The sequence below is a fragment of the Acinonyx jubatus genome, chromosome A3 (genome assembly GCF_027475565.1).
Source record: "Acinonyx jubatus isolate Ajub_Pintada_27869175 chromosome A3, VMU_Ajub_asm_v1.0, whole genome shotgun sequence".
NCBI classification, from domain to species: Eukaryota; Metazoa; Chordata; class Mammalia; order Carnivora; family Felidae; genus Acinonyx; species Acinonyx jubatus.
Genome location: NC_069388.1, coordinates 93565118 through 93577284, shown reverse-complemented (window position 1 = coordinate 93577284; position 12167 = coordinate 93565118). Strand labels below are relative to the sequence as shown.

General features: G+C 39.0%; 1 protein-coding gene and 1 non-coding gene across 6 annotated transcripts in view; both read right to left on the bottom strand.

Moving 5' to 3' along the window:
* Positions 1-12167, bottom strand: part of CTNNA2 (catenin alpha 2) — a 1092768-nt gene that overhangs the window by 715164 nt on the left and 365437 nt on the right. The gene's annotated exons all lie outside the window — the stretch shown is intronic.
* On the bottom strand, positions 7859-8067 carry LOC113603313 (small nucleolar RNA U3). The gene has a single exon (XR_003424893.1). It is a non-coding gene; the product is annotated as a small nucleolar RNA U3 (small nucleolar RNA).

The window sequence follows — 12167 nt, the reverse complement described above, 5'->3', positions numbered from 1 at the left end:
GCACAACCAATCCTAATTTGGAGAACATACCAATAATGCTGAGGGATCACTGAGTAATGGCAATTTGGGAGGTGGGAGGTAAAGACATGTTTCCGGAGATTATCCCTTAGCTGAGGCATGAAGCAGGAAAAGTACTTGACCAAGCAAAGTCAGGGGCAGGAATTGGGAACAAATGCATGGAGATGAAGGATATCATGGCTTATGAAGAATATCACAAGAGGTTTATTGAAGCTGAAGTGTCAAGCATGAAGTCACAGGTTTGGTGCCATGGAGGTGCCCCAATCAGTTCTCCTTTAAGAGAAACTTCCACATGAGCACAGTTAATGGACTGCTTCCATCTGTGCACCTATAGATCCATCACCGTTCCATAAGAAGCCACACTTGACCCCAGGTAGCCTTTGTCAATTGCCAAGCCCAATCAGGCCGCTTTTGCATGATGGGGACTTGCCCAACAGGCAACCTCTGCTCCTGCTCTGGATTTTCCTCTGGCTTGAGACATTGTCACAACTGTGTTGAGGCTCTTCCTACAAAATCCGTTTCTTCTTGCTCTCCTTGCACAAGTGTTTGACCTGCACTTCAGTCAAAAATCTCTCTCAGCTGATTCTGCTGGTCCTCTCCCACTTTACCCTTCACAGGAAAATCTTATGTATCTGATCCCACTTACCTTGGCATCTGCTTCTCCAAAGATGTGAATGGACCAAAATAGGAATAGGAGACAGAGTTTGTGAAAAGAGCCCAGCCATATTCTGAGAGACTTCTATGCCATGTTAGCAAGCTTTCACTTTGTCAACCCTACTTCAGACAATGAAGAGTCATCAAGAGTTTGAAACATGAGAGTCATATAATCCTGGTTGGTTTTAGAAAGCTTCCTCTGGCAGTTAGGGAATTAGCTTTGGCAGGACTAAAAGTAGAATTCTTCAGAGCAACTGCCAAGCCTTTAGAACCCCCCCCCCCAAAATGGGGAGAGTACAAGATTGTATTTATGCAGATAAAGAGTACATATTGCAGGACACAATTCAACCTGCAAAATTTGAAGATATACATGCTATGAGAATAAAGAAGAAACCATCAAAGATAAAACCTAAATTTATAGCATGGGCAACATGCACAGGGCAGGAGCCAGCAAGCTATATCCTGGATGTCAGCTTCCTATTTTGTAAATAAAGTTTTATTAGAACACAACCAGGCCTGTTCATTTACATACTGGCCATTTTCACACTACAATGGCAGAACTGAAACGTTTGGACAGAGACCGTGTGGCCCACAAAGCTTGGAATATTTACGACTGATCCTTTAAGAAAACATTTGCTGACCTTGACAATCATAAAAGATAGCAGGTGAAGAAGAGTAGGTTTAACATGCCTGTGTTTCATTTACATGGAAAAGTCTGGTGGAAAGTTGGCTGTAAGGGTATGAAAAAGGGCCATCTATAGAGATGCAGGACCATCAGAATAAAGGCGGGAGCAGAAGCCATGAAAATGGATACGATATCCCCAGGGAAAATAACAGCATGAATAGTGAGTCCAAGACACAACATCAGGAAGCCCTCAATGTATAGTAGACAAAAGGAGCTCACAAATGATACTAAGAATGGCCACAGAGTTCTGACTAGATCCCAGAGATTTCATGAGCACAGTTGACAAGGGAAAACAGTAGGGAAGTCTACAAAGAGAGCAAGTAAGATCAAGACTGAAAATACCCATTGAGTTTGAAAGCTAAGAAGTTACTGGTGATAAATCAGGCGTTTAGGTGTGCATATCTGTGGGCTGTACATATTTACAAATACATTAATCCAAAAGACACAGACTCAATGTAAAATAATAGAAGCAATCTGACTAATGTTGAAACAAAACAAAAAAATTGCAAATTTATAAAAATTATTTAATATCTTTCTGAAGGTTCTAAAAAACACAATTAGGAAAGGTAAAGAAGGGCATTAAAAGTTGAAAGAAGGGGTGCCTGGGTGGCTCAGTCGGTTGGGCGTCCAATCCGGCTCAGGTCATGATCTCAGGGTCCGTGCATTCAAGCCCCGCATCAGGCTCTGTGCTATAGTTCGGAGCCTGGGGCCTGCTTCAGATTCTGTGTGTCTCTCTCTCTCTGCCCCTCCCCCACTCATGCTCTGTCTCTATAAAAAAATGAATAAACGTTAAAAAAAAATTTTTTTTAAAGTTGAAAGAAGAAGATAAAATAATTTTTGGAGATGTTATACCTATTAACTTGGAAAAAAATAAGAATCAACCAAAAACTCACTACAAATTAATTTTTTCATAAAGCCACTTGTATCAATATGCAAAATTAACTGCCTTCATATATACAAGGAATATCTGATGGTAAGACCCAATTTACAATAACAAGAATTGCAAAACAAAACAAGGAAAAAAATGCACTTAGATGTCCATTAGAGGAAGCAAATAATGTGCTTAAGGGGAGAAGTAATTGTCCAGCCTCAGAGCAAAATGCAGAGCTGAAATTGCAACACATTCCCTACAGCTCCAGAGTCTATGATGTAGCCACTGCATTACATTGTTTCTTTCATGTATCCTTTGGCACGCATGATGCAAATCACCATGAGGAAATTAATGAAATAACCACTTCTCCATCTCAGATACTCAATGGGGGTAGTGCATGGTTGTTTTATACACTTTAAGAAGGTATGCAAACAGTCAACGATTACCAGGGATAAAAGCTCTCAAATGCTAGTTCATCCTATTCGTAATTACTCACCTGTTTCAAAGTAGTGTGCATGTATTTATGTTTGTCCTACCAAGAGGTGAAACACAAATATATCTTAGTCTTTCTTTGGCCAGGAATTAACTATCTTTAAGCTGAATTTGTATCTAATTGCACTCAAAGCCATAACTGAGCAAGCATGACATACCAAGTAAAATCTGGAGCATAACAGTAAAGTGTTTAGCTACAGTTACACCAGAAGAAAGACTCTAGCATAGGGGCACCTGGGTGGCTCAGTGGGTTAAGTGTCTGACTTCGGCTCAGGTCATGACCTCACGGTTTGAGCTCCGAATGGGGCTTGCTGCTGTCAGCCTAGAGCCTGCTTCAGATTTTGTGTCCTCCCCTCTCTGCCCCTCCCCTGCTCGTCCTCTGTGTCTCTCTCTCTTAAAAATAAACATTAAAAAAGGAAGAAAAAGAAAGGCTCTAGCATATACCTAACTCCAATGGAGTGGTTTTATACCCACATATTAAGTTCCCACGATTCTTAATGCCCAGATGAGAAAGGTCAAACTTTTTTTTTCTTTAGGAACCAAGAAACTGCTTGTTGAAAAGTGGGACAAAATTTTACTTATGATCTTCAGATTTTCTGGCTCTCAATGTCAGTTAAACCCTTTAGATAATAACTTAGTCATCTCAAATACATACAGAATTTTGAAAATTCCAAAAAAGAAAACAGTTTTATGAAATAAATTATGTACTGATTTAATGATTCATTGCCCCAAGTCTAATCTTATAAACATGGAAAAGGCAAAAAGCAAATGCTAGTGGTATGAGAAAATCCTGTGGCTCTTAGTTGTCTGTGACAACCCGGGAAGATAAATGTGTCCTGGGATTTTTACTACCTTCATAGTTCAAGGTAGCAACCAAAAAAAAAAAAAAATAACTTGTACTGTTCTACCTCATATACACCATATACACCAGACCCTCACCAGCTGCTGTGCAACGTAACTATTCTGAATCAAACAAGTAGGAAACAAAGTCAACAGGCCTTTGTGCAGTTATTCACTTTCCTTTTCTGAAGATCTTAAAAAAATATATGAAGGAAGATAACATCAGTCAGACTCATTCTTCTAAAGAAGCAAGTCATTCTGATATGAAGTAATTAAAGCAGTTAATCAGGAAATCTCAAGAACAAGGCATGGTTAAGTGAGGCACTATGTCTCCTTTAATTATTCTGAGCTTTTCCCAGGAAAAGAGAACAATGTGTACGTGTCTTCACTTCCTTTCCCCTGTACCTTCATCCTCCGTTCACTCTCCTATTTGCCTCTGCAGATTTAAGTCGTTCACCTGGTCTCTGGGATCACTGGGCAGGTCCTGTTTCACTTCTACCACAGCCCTTCCTTCCTTCCTTCCTCCCTGTCTCCCTAGTTTAAAATTCGACAGTCCCTCTGTTTTGAAAGAGTACAAGGCCGTTTTGTCTGGCGGCCACAGGGCCTTAGCCTCGGTGAAATTTGAAGAGACTGAGTGTGCCTAGGGAAACCCAAGTTTTGGGTTAGTTTACAGCTTCATGCCTCTTAGAAATGGTCTAGATCACAGAAGGTCTCAGAGAGCCCTAGTGGGATTAAGGTGTGTTAACACATCTAATGTTATTGCTGTATTAATTATTGTGAAATACTGATGCAATCAGAAACAAAACAAGTGAGCAAATCCTGGCAATACCTATTAACTATTTACTACAGTGTTATCTAAACGAGGTTATCCCCTTAACAATATCTGACTAGTAACCCCCAAGGCAGTCTCTGAGTTGCCCATTAAAATGTCTACTGACAAAGGGAAAATAATGGAATTTCATAGCACTGACAATGGAGGATGAAAGCCAGCTATGGACAATGAAGCATGATCATAATTCTGACTCCAAGTGCCTTAAATACTTCTTTTAAAGACTGAAGTCTAAGATAAAAGCATAAATCAAGACCACTTTAATAAATTAACTGGGGCTTCTAAATCAAAAGCATGTTATTCGTTCAGTGTTGAACATTCATTCTCCCTGTAGTGTATCAATAATTAACACAGAAACATTTTCATCTTTTCATTCTGTGCCAAGCTCTCCTGATGAGAATCTTTCTATCTTTACACGAAAAGTTTCTCTTGGCCTAATTGAGGTAACATTTGGAGTGGAAAACAGTAAGGACTTTGAGTTTTAATTATCTATGTTTTATTAAGCTACAAAAACAAACAAACAAAAAACCTCTAACCTCCGTTTTAGATTTGACTTAATTTTAAAATTGCACAGTACCTTATTGATTTCCTCTCTTTCTTCTCAGGCATATACTTAAAAATAACTAATTATTCCATTTATCTACTTAAGATATTATTTGCAATTAAACAGCTCAGTTTAATCGGAAATAAATGACAATGATAATGACTTGATAATTATACAGCACGTTTTATTCTTAGATATTTAATTTTTTTTAAGAGAAATCTAAGTGCACAGGAATTTCATCTGAGAGGAGAAACTGATTATTTAGGAAGACAGAGTTATTTACTAAAGTTAATGCACAAAAAACAATGAGTGAAAGTCCAGTTATGGGATGTCCCTACCTGACGTTGTAGGCCAGTGGAAGCTGGCTGCATTTTCCCTAATTCCACCTGTGAATGTTGCTGAGTTGCTGTGGGCATTTCATGACCATAGTTTCAAGTTCTGACCAGAAGAGTGGCTGACAACTAACCACAGTAAAGCAGGGCAAAGGTAATCATCCTTAGTTTTACCTTATGGACTGACAGGAAAGCCAGTGTCCAAAATGCATTTAATTGAATCAAATATTTAGAGAGCCAAAAAAAGAAAACTTACTTTACCCTCTTGCTGAAAATACAGTCACAGTCTCTTTTCTCTCCTTCAAATCTCTACATTGTCAACTTTTTTGTTTTAAGGTTATTTATTTATTTTGAAAGAGGAGAGAGAGAATCCCAAGCAGTCTCCGTGATGCCAGCAAAGAGACTGGGCAATGCAGGGCTCTATACCAGAAACTGTGAGATCACAACCTGAGCCAAAATCAAAAGCAGGGTGACTAACTGACTGAGCCACCCAGGTGCCCCAACCATCTTTTTAATTCAGCTCTCATCCTCTCTGCCCTGCATGTGGGACTTACCACAATTTGCCATCCACTCCTCAAGTTGACTCGCCTATGCTTAACAAGCTCTGCTTTACTGTGGTTCTCCTTATACCCCTCTCAGGGCTCCTCCTCTTGTTTCTTCCTCATTTCTTCTTCCTCACTCTACCCCAGTAGCTGGTATATCGCAAGGTCCTGCTCCTTGTCCTCAGAAGTTCTCTCAATACCTCTTTCTTAGAGAGCTCAATGCTTTCCATATTTCCATTGTCATTATGTTCTCCATTCCCTATTCAGACCACTATCACCTCCCATTGATTCCACCATCAAGACTCCAAATTCGTCTCTTTCCTTGTGCAACTCTTTTCCCCCCAACAAACCACTCTCAAAATTCTGTTGAATCATATTACCCCACTGGCCCCAAATCGTCAATGCCTCCCCAACTACCTAATCACCAACCATCTGACAATTTAGGATGCTATAATCTCACCTGGTGGTTCTCTATTTCTATCATCTCTTTGAAAATATGTCAAAATCCCCTATATAACTAAGCTATGTGTTACAATTTTCCTCCAATCAGGATGTCATTTTCAGCAAGTATAGCCAAAAGAAATTCAAGCTCACAATGATTACTTCATGTTCAAGGTCCCCCCCACCCCGGCCCTCAGGATTCTCAACAATTTGACACCAGTCCCTGCTTCTCAAACTTCATCCCCCAGGACTCCCCTCGTAAACCACTGGATCCAGCCACAGAAGTCCCGGACTGCCTCACTCCATCCTCATGATGTTTCATGTGTTCCCACAGTTAATTATTCTGTTAAATATTCCAGTGCCTTCCTCCTTGTTGCTTCTGTGAAGCTCCCGTTGGACCCTTCTCAGGTAAGACTCCTCTGCGTGTACAAGGTTCTCTCAAGTCCCATTATTGAACTCCTTGTCATTTATCCAGCCTACCCATATGACTCTTATGTGACATTATGTATTGTTAGTGGTGTGTGTGTGTGTGTGAGAGAGAGAGATTGAGAGAGAGAGAGAGAGAGAGAGAGAGAGAGAGAGAGAGAGAGAGAGAACGCGCACACACCGGTTAGGAAGCTTTCCTTACAATTCAGTATCTTCTGGACCCAGCTGGACCCAGCTGAGTGCTTCACACACAAGCAGATAAATACTTGATGATTAACAGATGATTTAGGGTTCATAAACAAAAATGTCATTTTTCCTACTTTTATCAAAAGGCCTCTAGAGCATTACATGGCAGTGTAGTGAACCTAGTATTTGCAGATGAATCCAGGTGGGTGGCCCTTCAGTCAGCGAAGCACCTATTGGTCTACCTTGATATTTGACGTGGCTCAGTGAGCTTGAGATTCAGAATTACCGACATGGGGTACATCACCTCTTGTGATGATAAATGTCACTTCTGTGGTCAGTGTGAGGCAGACTAGCTGAGGCCACTAAATCCTCCGGTTGGTGAACCGCCACTGTAAAATCCTTGATCCCGATTTATCTGAAAAAGCTTTTCTGAACTTCCAGAGGGTAGAAGCTACACCAGTAAGCATTCACAACGTGTGCACCTAAGTATAGACGGTTTATGTGAAGAGGGGAGTGTTACTGAGAGCAGCAACGTCACATACTTGAAAGTCTCACAAGCAGGATTGATTAAACCAGGGTCACTTAGCAATGGCTTATGAGCCAAGTTAGGCCTGGCTATGCATTTTTGTATGGTTTATGGGCAAAGAATGTCTTTTACATTTATTTAAATTCTTTTTTAGAGGGGGCACCTGGGTGGCTCAGTTGGTTAAGTGTCCTACTTCGACTCAGGTCATGATCTCCCAGTTTGTGAGTTACAGCCCTGCGTCAGGCTGTGTGCTGACAGCTCGGAGCCTGGAGCCTGCTTTGGATTCTGTGTCTCCCTCTCTCTGACCCTCCCCTATTCATGCTCTGTCTCTCTCTGTCTCAAAAATAAAGGTTAAAAAAAAATAATAACAGTGTCCCAAGGCCACTGCTAGATCCCGTCATTTATAAATAAATAAATAAATAAATAAATAAATAAATAAATAAATAATTAATTAATTTCTTTTTTTAGAGAAACTACTCAGACAACGGGCCACTTTCCTCTTAGTCCCCTAAAGGAGGAGGGAACAATCATCAATGACAAGGGCAGCTGTAGAAACACCCAGAGTCAGCTTCACAGTCAGGAAGGGACATTATTCCTCCTCCTCATGCTTTCAGGCACTCCACACTTACAGAAACTTCTCTAGTGACAAACCTTAGAAACAATCCCTGAAAGTACAGTCTTCACATGTCCAATCATTGAAAAATCCATGGTCCTACCAACACATCCCAGTTCTATCTAAAATTCCCTCCACTGTGATGTCCTTAAATATAAAAAAGATTAGGGGCGCCTGGGTGGCTCAGTCAGTTAGACATCCAACTTCAGCTCAGGTCGTGATCTCACAGTTTGTGAGTTTAAGCCCTGCATCAGGCTCTGTGCTGACAACTCAGAGTGAGCCTGCTTCAGATTCTGTGTCTCCATCTCTCTCTGTGCCTCCCCTGCTCGTGCTCTCTCTCTCTCACTCTCTCTCAAAAATAAATAAATATTAAAAAAAATTAGCAACAAGGGAAAAGAATGAAGATATAACACAAACCCAAGAATTCAGCAACTGCGTAATTCGTTACTGGATTATCAAAGGTTGAATTTTTTTTTTTTTTAGTTTAATAATAGGAGAAACAAACTTCTTATCCCAGAAATTAGTTACACTACAGGTCTGTGGTTTGGAATGTTAAATTATCCATTTAAAACAGAAAGTCAATTTATATTTCTCAGAAGCAATTATGACTTAATTGCTGTTATCAACCTAATAAATTACTAGATGATTTCCACAAACTGGTTATACACTCAAATTTCATGTCTGATGAAAGAATAATTGTATCAATATTCTGCAAATATGAAAAGGAAATTGGCTCATTGGTCACAAGGGAAAGGCATACACCTTGAGTGTAAACTCATCTATCTTTTTCTGTCTTTTTTTAAGCAGGCAAATTAAAATGGGAAAGAAACAGTTTGTGTCTCACAGGAATAATGTGCAATATGTTAATTGCTTTTCAAATACCATAGCATGGCTCAAAAAATATTCTTTGTGTCTAATGAGAATGTCATGTACTCTTGTGAACTCTGTATTTTAATGTACATCTACTGGCAACAAGTTCAATTACATAGATTCTTTTTATAACACAAGAAAATAGATACCTGAAAAGGGTTAACCCAACCCAGAAGATCATGAATTTCTTTTGGAACATAACAATGGTCATGAAGACATGGAACATCTATTGTAGAGAATATAGCATATGGAAATAGTCCAGAAAGCTAAGAAGAAATTTTAAGTGGATAAATCATAGCCACTAAGATCAAAACAGTGAGCATATTCATTTCGGTACCCATTCAAGAAACATTTATGTCATGTCTGTGTGCTAACTGTGCAGATGAAAATATAAAGGAGACCTGGTTTTTAATCTCCCCGTGCTCACATTTGGAAACATGAAACCAGAGACATAGTAACATATTTAATATTAATATGCACCAAGTATAATACTAACATCAAAGTAACTGGTTTCATTGTTTAGAGAATTAAGCTTCAAAAACTAAGCTACTCAAAGACGGATGAATATAAATATATTAGGTTAAAAAGAGAAGGAAGTTCAGACAGAGAAAATACCTTGAGCGGCAGCACACAAACGAAATAGCCACTCTACATCTGACAACAAACAATTGTAGCAGAACATAGAATGGAAGGCAAAGAAAAGTAGGATAGGAAATGAGAGAGGTAGTCAGGGGCCTACTGAAATAATTTGATGCCATGCTAAGAACTTTAAAGTTTATCCTGAAGATAGAATTTTGCTGGTAAATAATGCAAAGCACCCTGTTTGCATTTTTGCAAAGGCAGACTGTCAGAGATAATGGAATATAAGGGAAGAAGTTGGGAGGGGGGGCAGGACAAGCAGTTAGGAAATTATCGCAATGATCCAGGCAAAATACATGGGCCTGAACTAGCCAGTGGTCAAAGATGAAGGTGTGAGGCCAAAGCAAGAGTTGTAAAAGGAACTGAATCAGAGGATTTCAAGATAAACTGAGGAGGAGAGTGGAGAAGACTCTCAATTTTCTGGATTGAATGATCACATTAAAAAAAAAAAAAAAGACAGTACCTTTAGCTAAAAGAAAAATACAAGAAAATTTATCATTGATGAGAGATAAAAAAAAAAAAAACAACTAGATTTAGTCTGAGAACTTTTTTAGATGCTTGAAGTCATCCAAATTAACATGTCACATATGCAGCCGGACATAAGTCTGGAGCTCGGGAGAGGTTGGTACCAGAGAAACACATGTGGGGTACAAGAGATTCCAAGAAAAGAGGCCATTTAGTGGGAATCAGGTGGGGCAAAGGACAGAGCTCTAGGGAAAAGCCTTATTTAGGTGGCAGGAAAGAAGAGAAAACCAAGGATACTGAGGTATAATGGTCAGAGGCAAGAAAAAAATGGAGCAAAATGAGGTTATTCATGGAAGTCCAAGGGAACAGGATGTTGAAGGAAGAAGTCATCTGTGGAAAGAGATGCTTTAGGATGACAAGGGTTAGCTCCAAAGTTAAACCTACCCAAGTGGCTGGTTCCTAAGGCAGATGGCTTGATGACTTTAAGCTCTCCAAGATCGAAGATTCCAAGATAAAAGATATATTGACTCTAACCTAACCTTTGACCTTGCTAAAGTACATGGCAAGGTCAAATAGCTATTATTCTATTGTTATAATTATTCTGTATCATTTTAAATTATTATCAACAACTTTTCACTATATCAGTACCTTTTCTCCTTCCTTAAATGTAAGTTCTGACAGTAATCACAACCCTTTGACCAAACTGACTGACTCACTTTGCCTCATCTGCTATCCAGCAGGTACTGTCATTCCTTCATCCATATTCTTAATTTCACAAACACTTCTTGAGAGCTTACTCAGTGTGAGGCAGTGTTATGTACCAGAACTGAAACTGCTACCACAAAGTAATTTCTTTAATGGGACACAATTCAAAAGGATAGGAATTATGAAAACACATGAAAAACTTGGACATCTGCTGCTGCTTTTAACTGTTCATGAAAAACTCCACGTGGAAAGGCATGGGTTGGATTGCTTGAAAGACAGGAAAAGTCTTACTACTTTTCAGCAATCTGCTAAGGAAAGGCAGCTGTGTTAGCTGGATAAGGGCTGTTTACCTCAGAGTGTAGTACTAATTGTTAGTTCCTTTTGGTCTCTTCTTTTAGTCTCTCTCAATTTATCGATATTGCTATGTTATTCCTGCCACTGAGACTCCTCTTGCTTTTCCCTATAGCCTCTCACCCCTCACCCTTGCCAACATCTCAATGGAAAAATTAATGGCTCAGCTCTCCCCACCACTTATCTGTTCTGCACATGGCACCTGTGTAAGGCCTGTACTACATGAATTTAAACTATTAACAATGTGTGTGGTTTTGCCACAGCTATTTATCTGCTAGAATATTCTGCTCCAGCCTGGCAGCAGTTAAGTGATGAGAAAATTAGCCCTTCCTTACTGTAATTTACAAGGCTGTGCAAAGCTTAAGTATGGCACACAGATAGAAAATTGCATAGGAATTCCAAGGATCTCTCCACTTTTCCCCAGTCCATTCCTGCACACAGATACCCTCCAGGTACTGATTTTAAATTAGTTACTCCTTACATAGGAATATAAAGAGTGGTCACTAAAGGATGACTATTTTATCATACATAACAATTATGCTCAGATAAAATTAATCTGTGTGCAATGCATATTTGCATAATTATAAATGCACAGTCATAAATAAAACACAATGGACTTCAGAGGACCACAACAAACAAACTGCAGAATTAGTATTATTGGCATTAGTAAAAGAAATAGATGGTAAATCAAAGTTACTTGACATGATTTGGGAAACTATTTGACGGGTTTGGGTCTAACCCAAGTACACACCAGTTTTATACCTTATTTTTTAGCATAGGTTTCACCAATAATAAAACTTTAATTCGCTTTTTCAAGTGTGTGGCAATTTGAATGCAGTTCTTTACCTCTGACTATAAATATCTAATATTGTAGAGTCTATTTCAGGAGATTTGTCAATATCTACTGAATTTATAATATAAAGTTTGTTAAAGTAGCAAACCTTGAAACTCAGTGTCTAACTTTTAACCAAAGAACTGAATGTAGATCATTTTCCAAAAAGAAATCAATGTTAAAAAATTTTTAATGCAAAAATTTAATAAAAACTGTATCTCACTAGCACCTGGGTTAACTCATGTTTTAGTGTTTGCCTCAACCAGTCTACAAAATGTTTTTGTAGATGATGCCATTAATTCTAAT